We start from the raw sequence: 15,175 nt of genomic DNA, 5'->3' as shown, positions 1-15,175 counted from the left end.
CATCAAAAATAGGCCCTTCTTGAAGCCAAATGCCAATAACAGTTCCCACGTGTCTAAGCTTTTACAGTCTGCAAAGTGCTTTCTTCTACCACGCCTCGTTTTCACCAGGGGCAGGCAGGTGATCTCATTTTAAAGCAAGGAACCCGAGACACGCTCAGGCTTTCCCGGGGTAGACGGTGCAGTGTGAGCAGGACTCGGCGAGCGGGAGTCACGGAACATCTCCCAAAGAAAGATGCCCAGGAGTGGTTGAGCGGAGCAGGCTGGGGTGGCGGGAGCGTGTCTCAGGTGGAGAGAGAGGACGCGTGAAGGCACCTGATTGCTCAGGGTGGCTGGGACAGGGCGGGGAGGGCTAGCGGAGCTAGTGATGGGGGGGCATCTCATAGAAAGCCACATCCGCTTGTAGACTCAGCAATGTCACATTGAGAATCAATCCAGTATCCACCAGAATTGAAAAGCAATTGAATGTTTATTATAGTCTCTGGTGCACTTTATTTGTAAGGCACAGCAAATGTTTTAAAATCTTCTCCCTTTCTCTTTCGTTCTCTCACTCTCTTACTATCACTCCACCTCCAAAGATTCCCCTTCTGCCTCCAGACCTCCTAACTCTCAGACTCTGCCCTCATGGCTTTCCTCCTCTCCTCCTCCCTTTCTGTGGCTATGATTCTGATCCTACAGTACTGTCTTCTCTTCCCAGTATTGTAGGGAATAATATAGGAAAATGGTCAGGGCTCCTCAGATGTTCAGAATCTTGCCAAGCATTTGATGTAAATATCCACGTACTCCCAGGTGTTGCTTGGTTATTGTCTAATGTAATTGCGGATGGGCACCCAGGTGTCCTGGGTTATGGACTTAAGTATAAAAGACTAAACGCTCTGCTACATGAGGCCGCCGCCCTTCGAAACTCTCTGGGAGGTCACTAGGGTGGCTGCTCCTAGCTCAGAATAAAGCCTATTAAGTTTTTACCCACAGCTCCCAGTATTTTTCTTTATTACCTAGTTTATGGACCTGCGTGTGAGGGGCTTGTGACCCCTGTACAATGGGCTTGAAGGGTTTGTGAACCCTAAGCCCTGTCTTGACAAGTATAAATCCTACTCACCTTGTGATTCCTTCCACCTCAATGGCTTAGGGCAGGAGTTGGCAAACCAGGGCTTGCAGGCCAAATCCATCCCACCATATTTTTGTACAGCTGGCAAACAGGATTTTTTTTAAAAAAAATTTTAAATGATTGAAAATAATTTGTGGAAATTTATTTGTTAGACAAGTACCTACATAATAGGCTTGATTTATGCCTCTCGGCCCACAAAGCCTAGAGTATTTTACCATGTGGCGCTTGACAAAATGGTTGCCTACCCCTCATTTAGGAGAAGGGGTTTGTGGATACCTGTCCAGTAGCATTCTAGGTGCCTGGCCCACGGCTTCTGGGGTTTTCCATGCCCTCCTAGGCTTTGGGGGAAGCTGGGCCACAATGGATGAGGTTCCTGCACTTGCATGTGTAAAGCTATACAACTACACCAGTTGGGTTAGTGCAATAGCTATACTGATTGTCTGGTTAGGCAATTCATAACTAAAGCCAAAATGTTTCATTATTTTAGTTATACTAAGTTTCCATTTGTATCATCAGGGCTAGGGCTCAGATCCTTCAAACCCATTGTACAGAATGGTTCATGAAACCCTCACATGCCAGGCTGGGTCACCAAGTCCCTCACACACAGATCCACAAGTTCTAAGTAATTGGGAAAGATCCTGGGAGCCATTGGCAGATGACACGAGCTCAGTTCTCAGCAGCAGTGGTGGCCTCTCGGGGGGTCCCGGGGATACTGGTAGCAACAGCCTGCAGTAGCAGCCTCCCCGGGGGTGGGGGTGGGACCCTCTGGATCAGAGCCACTTGTCCTTTATACTTAAGTCCATAACCCAGGACACCTGGATACACATGCGCAATTACATTGGACAATAACCAAGGAAGGAACACCTGGGCGCACGTGCTTATTTATATCAAATGATCGGCAAGATTCTGAACACCTGAGGAGCCCTGACCATTTTCCTATATTTTTCCAACAGCATGCCAGTCTGGTGATCTATGGGAAGGGATGGGGCCTCTTTTGAAGTAAACCTGTTAGCAGTTTTCACTGGGGCCAGCCAGGAGCAGACTTGTTTTTCCAGGCTGGGGAAGTGACTTACATCTGATCATTCCAGAGATTAAAGACAGTGAAGTTCTGCTTCAGGATCCTCTTTACGGAAGCTATGGCCTTTGAGATCCTGCAGTAACAAAAGATGATGGAGACCAGGCTGGTATGCCAGGGAGATTTCATTATTCAGAGATGGGAACATGGCAGGTCAAGTCTGTCTCAGTGGAGTCTATTTTTGACCAAGAAGTAAATAGCTCACCAGAAATGCCTTCCCAGAGCATAGTAATGGTCTTCTGCTTTTGGATCTCTTCCCATATACCATGACCACCCATATTGCCCTTTATCTTAGAAGGCCTCCTGTCTTCTTTTTCGAGCATGTTTTAAAAGCTTGTCATCTTAAGCATCTTCCATAATCACCCAAGGACCTGGAGGTTAGTAGACATGCATTTTTGTCTGTTGAGCATCCTCTTGGGGAAACCACTCCTGTCCCACTCCGTAATAATGTTGCTCAGTCCCTGTCTGTTTGAAGGGCTGCTACCCTCTGTTCTCACCACAAGGTGGACCCATGGCCCAGGTCTGGCCAATCAAAGTATCCTGTTCTTTTGGCTACAGTGATTGGTTCAGGGATAGGTAGATGTCTCAAGCCTGGCCAATCAGAGTCCTCCTCAAGACTCAGGCCAGTGCTATTAATAACGATGCTTTTCTTCTTAAGTTGGTAAGCTGGAAGGAAGCTATTTCTGAGTTGATGATTATCTTCGTAAACATGTGGGGAAAACCTTCCTGGAAAAGGAATCTTATATACAAGAAAGGGAAGGAGGAAGAGAGATATCAGTTGATGTGACAACATTGTTTGAGACTCTGCATCCAGACATCCCTAGAGCTAGTTCCACCCTGCACCTATTAGTTGCCCAAGCCTGGAAATTGCTTTTCTCTGGATAGAGTTCAGTCACTTGCATCCAAATACATTCTCAGCCATATATGAGCATTACCAGGTACCTTGACACCTTGGTTTCTTCCCTGGGGTACCCACAGCCCCTTGCTTTGTAACTTTCAGTGCCCTCCCACTCTGACTCTAGACTCAGAGTAACTTCTTTGGGCCAATGGGATGTTTGAAAACAGGGTGCAGGTACAGTGAGACTTGTCCTCTCTCTTGCAGCTCTTGGAGCCCTTCTTTTTTTTTTTTTTTTTAAAGGTTAATTAGTATTTTATTTTATTTTATTTTATTTTTTATTTTGTCGATATACATTGTGGCTGATTATTGCTCCCCATCACCAAAACCTCCCTCCCTCCTCCCTCCCCCCTCCCCCCCAACAATGTCTTTTCTGTTTGCTTGTCGTATCAACTTCAAGTAATTGTGGTTGTTATATCTTCTTACCCACCCCCGGTTTTTATGTGTGTGTGTGTGTGTGTGTGTGTGTGTGAATTTATATATTTATTTTTAGCTCCCACCAATAAGTGAGAACATGTGGTATTTCTCTTTCTGTGCCTGACTTGTTTCACTTAATATAATTCTCTCAAGGTCCATCCATGTTGTTGCAAATGGCAGTATTTCATTCGTTTTTATAGCTGAGTAGTATTCCATTGTGTAGATGTACCACATTTTCCGTATCCACTCATCTGATGATGGACATTTGGGCTGGTTCCAACTCTTGGCTATTGTAAAGAGTGCTGCGATGAACATTGGGGAACAGGTATACCTTCGACTTGATGATTTCCATTCCTCTGGGTATATTCCCAACAGTGGGATAGCTGGGTCGTATGGTAGATCTATCTGCAATTGTTTGAGGAACCTCCATACCATTTTCCATAGAGGCTGCACCATTTTGCAGTCCCACCAACAATGTATGAGAGTTCCTTTTTCTCCGCAACCTCGCCAGCATTTATCTTTCAGGGTCTTTTGGATTTTAGCCATCCTAACTGGGGTTAGATGGTATCTCAATGTGGTTTTGATTTGCGTTTCCCGGATGCTGAGTGATGTTGAGCATTTTTTCATATGTCTGTTGGCCATTTGTATATCTTCCTTAGAGAAATGCCTACTTAGCTCTTTTGCCCATTTTTTAATTGGGTTGCTTGTTTTCTTCTTGTAAAGTTGTTTGAATTCCTTATATATTCTGGATATTAATCCTTTGTCAGATGTATATTTTGCAAGTATTTTCTCCCACTCTGTTGGTTGTCTTTTAACTCTGTTAATTGTTTCTTTTGCTGTGCAGAAGCTTTTTAGTTTGATATAATCCCATTTGTTTATTTTTCCTTTGGTTGCCCGTGCTTTTGGGGTCGTATTCATGAAGTCTGTGTCCAGTCCTATTTCCTGAAGTGTTTCTCCTATGTTTTCTTCAAGAAGTTTTATTGTTTCAGGGTGTATATTTAAATCCTTAATCCATTTTGAGTTGATTTTAGTATACGGTGAGAGGTATGGATCTAGTTTCATTCTCCTGCATATGGATATGCAGTTATCCCAGCACCATTTGCTGAAGAGGCAGTCCCTTCCCCAGTGAATAGGCTTGGTGCCTTTGTCAAAGATCAGATGGCAGTAAGTGTGTGGATTGATTTCTGGATTCTCTATTCTATTCCATTGATCAGTGTGTCTGTTTTTATGCCAGTACCATACTGTTTTGGTTATTATAGCTTTGTAGTATAGCTTAAAGTCAGGTAGTGTTATGCCTCCAGCTTTATTTTTTTTTGCTCAGCATTGCTTTGGCTATGCATGGTCTTTTATTGTTCCATATAAATGTCTGGAGAGTTTTTTCCATTTCTGAGAAAAATGTCTTTGGAATTTTGATGGGGATTGCATTGAATTTGTAGATCACTTTGGGTAGTATGGACATTTTCACTATGTTGATTCTTCCAATCCAAGAGCATGGGATATCTTTCCATCTTCTTGTATCCTCTCTAATTTCTCTCAGCAGTGGTTTGTAGTTCTCATTATAGAGATTTTTCACCTCCTTGGTTAACTCAATTCCTAAGTATTTTATTTTTTTGGTGGCTATTGTAAATGGGCTGGCTTTCTTGATTTCTCGTTCTGCATGTTCACTATTGGAGAAAAGAAATGCTACTGATTTTTGTGTGTTGATTTTGTATCCTGATACTGTGCTGAAGTCATTTATCAATTCCAAGAGTTTTTTTGTAGAGGTTTTAGGCTGTTCGATATATAGGATCATGTCATCTGCAAACAGGGACAGTTTGACTTCATCTTTTCCAATCTGGATGCCCTTTATTTCCTTCTCTTCTCTGATTGCTCTGGCTAGTACTTCCAACACTATGTTGAATAGGAGTGGTGAGAGTGGGCATCCTTGTCTAGTTTGGAGCCCTTCTGACATCATATGAAGCCTGCTGTAGCCCACTGTGTGATGAGATACACATGGACCTGAGATGAGCCATCCCAGCTGAGGTCCCCTTGACCAACCATCCTGAGCTGCTCCAGAAGTCGACTGTGGGCACGTGAATGAGCTTAGCTGCGGCCAGCCCAAACTGCCAGCCCCTAGAATTGAGAGCCAAATAAGTGGTATATGTTTCAAAGCACTAAGTTTTGGAGTGGCTTGTTAGGCAGCAAAAGCTGATACACAGGCAAAAGGTGAAAAGGGTGTTATGAAAGGCTCTAAAAGAGAGCATTCTACCACGTGGGGGCTCTTTTAATAAAAAAGGAAAACAAAGGGCTATCATACTGAAATATTGCCTGAGCATAAAACAACCACAGCTCTAGACTACCAATAGTTAAACAAGAAGCCCAGAACACTGACTGTATTCTGAACATAGCCACCCTGGCAGGAACCCCACTGAGAAAGCCAGGTCTGGCACTGCACATGACAGCCATCTGGGCAGCCCTTCCTGCAGTCATCGTGGCCAGCACAGAGGTTGTCTGTAGGATGAAGTGCCAGATACTCATTTGGCCCTGTGGAATTCCTCATGTCCTAAAAGCCATGACAGTAAGAGTCAAAGGGCAGTAGCAGACTGAGCACCTACTGTACTCATGATGTCCATAGCAACCACACTACAGGCCTGATGTAGGACACTTTTATTCTGCCTTATTAGGGGTGATTTACCAGATGTAATTTACCATTTCCTCCTTATGTGGGAGTGTTCATATCAAGTATTAAAAGTACTACTACTAATGAGAGCTCACATTTATTAAATGCTTAACACCAGGCTGTGGACAAAGGGCTTTACAGGCCTGATCTCTAATCCTCACTACCACCCAAGAAGGTAGGTGCTGTCAGCCCCATTTTACAGATGAGGAAACTGAGTCCCCTGACCAAGCACACACAGTTATTAAATGTTGGCATTAGCAATTAACCTTTTATCTTAAAAGGAGACTAATAACGTGGCTAAAGAAGCAGGGAGGCTTCGAGAAGGATGCACTTCACCTGCTATGAAGACAGATGGATTTTCCACCTACTCGCTCCGTGACCTTGGGCATCTTACTAAGTATCCCTGGGCCTCAATTTCTTTGTCTGTGAAATTGGAGTGACAATCCTGTCTTTCAAGGATTATCAAGGGGGAGAGAATTAAATGAGACATATAAAGCTCCCAGCACAGTGTTAGGCCCAGGGTTGAGCTCAACCACTTTTACTTATTCTTCTGCCAGAGGAGACTAGATCATATTGGTTTCCGTATCCTCGTGGAGTTCACATTCCATTGAATGGAATCGCTGGAATGTGAACTCCATGAGGATCTGGGGTTTTAGGTATTTTGTTTAAGCTGTATGCCCTGCACCAGAACAGTGCCTGGCACATAACAGACTCTCAGTATGTATTTCTTGAATTGAGTCATATATATCTATGAATCTGTGACCCTATAAGAGTGACTTGCAGTGGCTTCCTAAGTGCTGGTTGAGATCAGGAGGCAGGAGGGATGGAGGAGCATAGCTTCATAAGGAGTTGGGAGGGATGTCTCAGTCAGCAGCCCTCTAAGAGCGAGGCCACATGGCTTGCAATGTTGATAATCACTCATTCCTCACTGCCTAGCCTCAGAGAGCAACATGGGAGTTGCTGGAGATGCTGGTTCAGTGTCCCAGGAGCACAGTTGGTGGTCTCAGCCTCTCTTCCTCCACCCAAGCTCATCCCAGCCTCTGATCTTTAACCCCCACCTGTCTACACAGTGGCCATGCTTGGAAAACATCCTTTGATGCCAAGTATCAGCAGGGCTCTTTGAGAGTGTGAATTATTCACAAGCAAACCCAGCACCCATCTGTCCCCAGTTGGCACTGCTGGCATCTCCCTGCAACTGGAAGCTGCCCAGGGCAGGTCCACCCCAGCCTGCCCGGGGCTTCCTCACAATGAAGACGCAGTTGCCCTGAGCCTTTCTCCTTAATTGGAAATATGAGAGGGTGAGCTCGGGAGATTCTAAAGTGTGTATTTGAAATCAATTTTCTCCTTGAAGTGGCATGAAAACAAAAATCTAAGGGATGCACACTGGGAAGGGATTTCCCCAGTGACCTGTGGGAAATGGTCTCCTCTCTTGCTCTGAAGAGTCTGGCAGAAGCCATCACAGGAATGGGAAGTGGCTTCTAGAGAAAAAGGGCCTTCCCGAGGTAGCTTCACTCACAAGGCGCAGCCTCTGAGAATCAGGTTGGAAGATGGAGCCTCCCCGATATGTGGCACATATGTGGTGGCCCCTCAAGGAGGACTTCTGTGCTTCTCATTGTAGGGAAAATATAGGAAAATGGTCAGGATCCCTCAGATGTACGGAATCTTGCTGAGCATTACCTGCCTTTTTAATGTAAATATGTGCACATGTGCCCGGGTGTCCCCTGGTTATTGTTTGATGTAATTGCACATGTGCGCCCAGGTGTTCTTTGGTTATTGACTGGCAAAGTATAAAGGACGCACGGCTCTGATCCACAGTGTCCTCAGGATGCCCCAGGAAGCCACTAGGGTGGCTGCTGCTAGCTACCTGAGTTTGCATGTGAATAAAGCCTGTTAATTTTTACCCACAGCTCTCAGGATACCTAGCTCGTGGACCTGCATGTGAGGGGTTTGTGACCCAGTCTGCACAACAGGTTTGAGGGATCTGAGCCCTAGCCGACACCCGTGCTCCCCAGAGAGAAGTCACTAAGACTTCAGAGATTTTTTTTTTAAAACAGGGTAAGTTGTCTGTGAACCTAAAAAGGTAACCTGTACACCGACTTCCTGAAATTTCTGGAGGAAATAGGCATGGCAGCAAATCTGTAGAACAAGAGGCTGGAGGAAGGTGTGCGGGTTGCTGGTCATGAAGTCTCTTAATTCAAAGCTTCAAAATGGCCATTTTCCTCATTGAAATAATAGGAATTATTTGTGTATACCTATGGTGGCCAGTAACACTTTGAAATTAGCATCTCTAGGAAAGAAAAATAGGGCTTCCTCAGAAGAGGGTGTATACCCTAGTAAAGTGTTCCTCAAGAATGAATAACAATCGTGAGTTACCATACAACAGGCATTTTGAGCTGTTCATTGGCCCTAGTTACTCTTACTTTTAGAAGCCTCATCCTATGTTATATATTATATAAAACATTATGCACCCATATCACATAAATAAAAGAATTTTTAGAACTTTGCTTTTGAACTTACTTGGCTATGAATAGTAACTTATTTATTTTACTATTGGTTCTGCTTGCTTAGCCATCATCACACAAACCTGGTGTTCTCACAAAGTGAGATAACTGACCCACAAATTATTTTTAGATGTGATAACATTTTTATGAAAATTAAACACTGAGCAAAGTGGACCCAATGTTTTACAGACATTTCATTAAACATTCATTTTGATTTTGCATATTTTTCCTTAAATGTTTCAAGTCCATACCTTTTATTTTTTCCTGGTCTGTAATATGTTTGCAAAACCCTGAAAATGTGGCTGCGTGTGTGTGTTTGTACTGGAGAACAGCCTTGCCTGGGCTGGTGGACTGGGAGCCGGGGCAGCGCGATCAGGGTCTCCAGGCACCGAGAGTCTTATTTCTCTCAGGTCATATTGGCTATTTCCCTTGGTTGAAACAATAAGCTTGGCAGGGTTTGTGCTTAGGTAAGGAGGCCTGCGACTCACATTTAAACCAGCACCTCCAGGTGAGGAAAAGCTGGGGTATCTGGAAACCCACTAGGAACTGCTGAGAAATCAGTGACAACAGGGACAACTGGGAATATTTATCCTCAGGACACAAGAGGCAAGAGATAAAAGGAAGGCTCGGTGCCCTCCTCTGGCAGGGGACTCTCTTGGGTGTTTTATTTGTTCGTTCATGCATCACTTTATGTTTTTCGTTCCCAACCTGGAGCAGAGGGAGGGGAAGAACAGATGGGATGTAGGGTTGTCACCCTCCTGAGGGGCCGGCTTCCTTTCACATTAATATTTGATATCTTGGCGCTCAACAGCAGTGAGCGCCCAAAGCCAGCGTGGGCTTGACCAGTTCTGAGTGTCACAGAGCCTCAGAAATTCATGCCCAGGGGTCCCACTCGGGCCCTGACCATGCAACGAGCCTCGCAGGTGCTCTGGGGGGAAAGAGGAGGGACTAATGCGGACAGAACACCTCTGGTTGCTGGCAGTGCACCCCTGCTGCGTGTTTGCTGCCCAACTTGTGCCATGGAAGCTCCAGAGAGCTGAAACAATCTATGCAAAGTCCCATGGTGGTGAGGATGTGGCTGAGGCGGATTTGAACTCAGAGCTGTCACCCTCCCTACCCTGTACTGCTTTTGCCCACTCCGTGCTCCCTGCCTGAATTCCTAGGGACGTTCAGTCTTTCAAGAGGCTGTTGGTGGAATGTCTGGTATGCCTCAAAAATAGACTCAGTGCTCCTTCCAGACTCATTGTTCCTTCCTAAAGCTGAGAAGAGAGAAGTGGTGGATGTGTCTGTGGCTGCCGCTGAGTCTCTAAGCCGAGCAAAGAGGCCCCACAGAGGAGCCAGGTGGGGGCTGAGATTCAGCCCCCATGTCGCCCGCCTGTCCGTGCCCTGATGTTGGACTTTGTCAGACCAGGGAAGGGTTGCTTGCCCAGCCCTGCATTCTGACACACCCGCTTTTGTCATTGTGGATAACTAGAGCACCCTCCTGCTGGGGCGCTCTGGAGAGCAGTAGAGAATGCTCTACTAGTCAAGGCTTCTGGGGGCTCCTCCTGCTGTGCTCCACATGGGTTGAGTGTGTGCTCCTGGCCAGAAGAATGCCCTCCTGCAGGGTCAAGTTGTCCCTGATGAGCTGCGTGGGTCGCAGGTGTGTGTGGAAGGGATCCCAGCAGGGTGGCAACAGCACCCGCCTAGGTTCCCTGGAGGTGAGCCCGACACCATTAGCAGGACTTCTGGTAGGCTCAAGCGGCTGGCTGTGTCTCCTTCCCCACTTTCATCGACTGCAGTATTCACCTGTGACAGTGTCTTCCCACAGGCTGGCTTGTCATTGCTTCTAAATAAAAACCAACCAACCCATGGTGGCTCAAACACCACCCAGGATGCCTCAGGACTGCACAATCAAGTCTAGGGTCTGTTCCGAGCTCTGCTGTGTGGCCTCTCTTATTTTCTGCCTGTTTCTTCCTCCCCTCCGTCTTTGGAAGCCAATAAGGAAATCCAGGTTTCCTGGCTTCTCGCCTTCCTGTTTTCATCCTACAGACCTCCGGAGGGTTGTTTGGCAGAGCAGGAGGGGCTGCCCTGGAACTGCACAAGCCTCAGGAGTGGGGCTCGGGGGTGCATGGGGAGGGGCGGCCGAGGGGACTGGGGGCTGCAGCTTTGTCATGAAGCTGTGTTTGCAGCACAAGCACATTGCTTTTTCTTGTATTATATTTTGATTGGGGGTGGCCAGTGGAAATCACAGGGAGCCTAAAGCCACCCTTGGCATCACCCCCCAACAAAGCTAAATTCTTGCAATTGCTGAATCCCCAGACCTCAGAACTTACATTTCCTCCTCGGTGCCCTTTCTGGACCACCTGGTTCTGTGGCTTTGCTTGTTCTCAGGCTAAATCGCTGACCCGGGTAAGCACTGAAGTTGGAGTCTGGCCGAAGTGTACAGAGTTGAGTCAGACAGAAACCCCAACACAAAATTCTAACTATTTTAATTTCTGTTTCCTCCGACGAGGTTGCTGTCATTCTGTGGAGGCTTTTGAGTCTACTTTCCAGTTACCCTTCATGGTTTTTGCCTATAGCACAAGCGGTTCCTTAAGGAGGGGACGTCAGAACCCTGTGGCTTCATTCGGCACGGCCGCTCTAATGAGGTGTAAATCCCACAGACGCTGCTCAGGGGGCCGCAGAGTAATTGATAACAATTGGTGTGATTAGAGGAAGTCCTCCATCATCCTGCGGTGTCTCGCAGCAATCTGTCATAGTCCTAATCAGGCCAGCTTCACCCTGAGTTTGTGCCGGGATAAAAACAGTGCTCTCCTGTCCAAATGCCCAAATAGGAGTGAGAGACACGTCTTACCTCCTTGCCCAAGGAGAGAGGACATGCTCTTCCCATTTGCCGGGAACACAGCCTGGCTGAGGTCACAGACATGGGCTCAAAGTCAGACACCCCTGGTGGGAGTCTCTGCTCTCCCCTTTACAGGGTGGTGGCCTTGGAACAGTGAACTTCACCCCTGGTGCCTCGGTTTCTTTATCTGTAACACATGACGATAATAATGCTACATTTCTCATACGGTTATTGGAAAGTTTAAATAATATTTGTAAATGCCTGAATTTACAAATTATTACTTAACATTTCCAACAATTGTATATGCCTGAAACATACCTGGCACATAGTATTTGTTAAATAAGTAAATTCTCTTTCTCTCTCTCTCTTTTTTTTCTTGCCCAGTCCAGGAAGGCTGGGGGGGGGGGGTGGAGAGTCTACCAGCAAGGACAGACAAAGACCAGTAAAACGAAGACTGAGGAACTCAAGAACCATGAAAGGAAAGGAGTTGACACCAAATGTATTAAGTAGGACTCTTTGGGCTGCAAGGAACATTTATTCATTCAACAACTGCATCTCTCAGTTCCAACAAGTCTCCAGGAAGGACTTAGGGGCTGGCTTGAGCTAGGAGTCTATTCCTGCACCAATCAGCTTTGGGCAGGGAGGGCCAGGGTCACAATCAACATCCTGTTTGCTCCTAAATAAGGATGGGGTTCTGGGCAGGGAGGAATAATTCTCAAAAAGGGGGGTGAGGGTGCAGGGCAGAGTAAACAAAGTGCCCAAGTTACCAGAAAACCAGAAACTAAAGAATATACCTAGAAGCAAGCTCAGAGTTTAGCTCTGAGCTTCCTGGTAGCCAAGGCTGAAAAGAAACATGAATGGGCTTTCTCATTAGCTAATAAACTAAGACAGAGCAATGGGGAGAGAAAAGCATTTCTCTCAATAAACCTAACAGGACATTCTTGAGAGGTTCTATGTGGAAGGGGAACTGAGAAATACAATGAGTGATTTATTCAGCAATGATTTAAGTTAGATTTCTGAGATGATTTTCACACTGTGTGGAGGCTTCTGGTGAGTCCTTAGAGGAGATGTTATTCAATCTCAGCAACGTGGGGTGGGCAGGGTATGTTTAGGGGAAACCAAAGTAATGTCCCATTATGTTTCTTTCTGATGACCTCACTGGCTCTTGGAGACATCAGAGCAAAGGTGAAAAAACTCAGCTGTGCCTACAGGACCAGGGAGATGAGTACAACGTGGGCTGGGGGTATGGAGGATAAATGGGAGCTGGCAGTCCTCATCAGCAGTGAGAGCGTAGAAAATAGCCAGTCCTCAGCTGCGGCCAAGTGATGCCTTGGCCTAATGATTTTCCATGAGGAACTGGAAATTCCAGATTATTAACATGTGCATGTTGACAACAGACTTAATTCTGTTTAAAACTTTCCAAGAGCCAAACAAAACGTGGGTGAGGGGTGAATGTAGCCATAGCCATAGCTCAGTGTCCGAGTGACAGATTGGCCTGCACGCGTGCGGCTCAGCCAGGCTCCACGCCAGAACTGGGCACGAGAGCCCCACACGCCCAGCTTCTGTGTCCCACAGAGCCACAGGCCCTGGAGGCCAAGAATGCACACCCCCCTCTTCCTCCCTTCCTCACCTTCTCTTTCAGGCTCTGGGTTAGGCCCCAGGTATCCAGCGATGTGTCAAACAGGCCCACCACTGCTCTCAAGAAGTTGATATTCCAGTCAGGGAGCCAAGGCTGTCAGCATCTAATCACACAATGAAGTAGTTAATCACTGTTGTATTAGTGCCCAGAGGGACGCCGCCTGCCCTGGAGTGTTTACAAGGGAGTCTGACCCAGCCTAGGACGGTTAGGAAAATTCCCTGGAGGAAGTGGCTTAACCTGAGATCTTAAGGAGAGTCGGAGGAGGGGAAGAGAGAGGGTTGTGATTCCACACAAAAGAAGCTGCTGTGGTGAACAAGGACTTGTCACTTGTCACCAGAGGGCAGAGGAAGGAGCCAGGCCGGATTTTGTCAGCCATATTGAAGATTTAGAACTGTTAAGGAAAAGTATTCAAAACTTGAGAAATACAGCAGAAAGGAAGAAATGATAAATGTATGAAGTGATGGGTATGCTAATTACCTTGCCTAATCAGTACACATTATATGCACATATGAAAATATCACTCCGTACCTCATAAATACGTGCAATTATTATGTGTCAATTAAAGAATAAAAGGAAATATGGCACAAAGGAAGACAGCAGGCTCTTTCAGTGTCAGATTCGAGCATCATTCGCCAGGCCCGCCCAAAGGTTACTCGATTCTCTCTGGGGATTGTACCTTGGTTTGGTTTTGCTGTTTACTGCCTGGGCCTGATCTCTGTGAAGGCCGTACTGGTAAATCTGTGGAGAGCTGTCCTGTGGAGATGCAAATGGTTTCTGCGTGTTTGGGGAGACAACCCCCAAAGGTTATGGCTTTATCGTCCATCAGTCAGTTTTGTTTCTAACTTAAAAAATGAGCAAATAAATTAAAATTTACTTCAACACACCTCTCTGAGGATCTGTATAAAGTCCTGTCAACTGCTTTTTGAACCAGCTCTACCATAGTGCTGGTTCTCTCATTAATGAGTTAAATAAACATTTGACACACGTTTATTCTATACTAGTTCAGGAGTCAGGTTTTTATCTTCTCAGTGTTATTCTTTGACAGAGCTCTCTCCTAAGTGGGTGGAGGGTTTTAAGTAGGCAACTGCCATGATTAAATTTGCCTTTGGATGCCAATGTTAATGTTCTTCTGAGAAAATTAAGAGACCCAGGCTCCTATTTTTACCTTCAAATGGGGGGTTTTACCTCTTGGAAAAAATAACTGGTTTGGTCAAGGACCAATCTGCTGTTATTGTCAAGTGTGGGTTTATTATAAGATCTTTCTACAAACATAGGGGACTCTAATCATTGCAGTGTCCATTTTGTTAAGATTTAAAGCAGCGGATGATAATTTATTGTGATGGGATCTAAACTAATGAACTCCACTTACAATTAAAATGTTTTAGAAAGCTTTCTTTCTCCCGGGTCTCTCCAGGAGGTCCAGCTCTGACAAAAGTGGAACCACTCTGCTTCCGGGTAGATTGCTCACCAGCCGTGTCAAGTGTCAGACGATGGGCCACCTCTTTAAAGTGCTTGAAAAAAAGGGGGAATGTATACTAGCATTCATTTCTATAAATTATTGAGTAGGAATTTAAAATCATCTATTGGGAGAAGTGTTGAGATTGCACATGCTAATTGGAGAGTCGGAGAAACTGTGTTAGGACTGCAGAGAGCAGTGCTGTAATTGTTCCAGAGTTTTCAGTGGCCAGAATGAGGGTGGCATGCAAACTGGACAGCTAGCTGCACAGATCTAAATCAGTCTAAGGTAAGAAAGGCAATACTTAGTACACCGGGAATGATGCTAGAACCCTACCTATTTTATCACCTTCAATCCTCACAGCATTCATAGGGGACCATTGAGGTCTTGCCTAACACATATATCGCTTACAATGTGCGGGCACTAAGAATTAGCTCTATGCTAATTATAAATATGTCTGTGTGTGTGTATATATATATGCATATATATTCTTTCCTTTAATCTTCATAGCAACCCTTGAGAAAGGTACTAGCATTATTTTCACTCTTTAGATGGGAACACTGATGCACAGAGAAGGTCAGTAACTTGCACGAGATCATACAGC

Source organism: Cynocephalus volans, chromosome 11 (genome assembly GCF_027409185.1).
Source record: "Cynocephalus volans isolate mCynVol1 chromosome 11, mCynVol1.pri, whole genome shotgun sequence".
NCBI classification, from domain to species: Eukaryota; Metazoa; Chordata; class Mammalia; order Dermoptera; family Cynocephalidae; genus Cynocephalus; species Cynocephalus volans.
Note: the sequence above shows the minus strand (reverse complement) of the source record.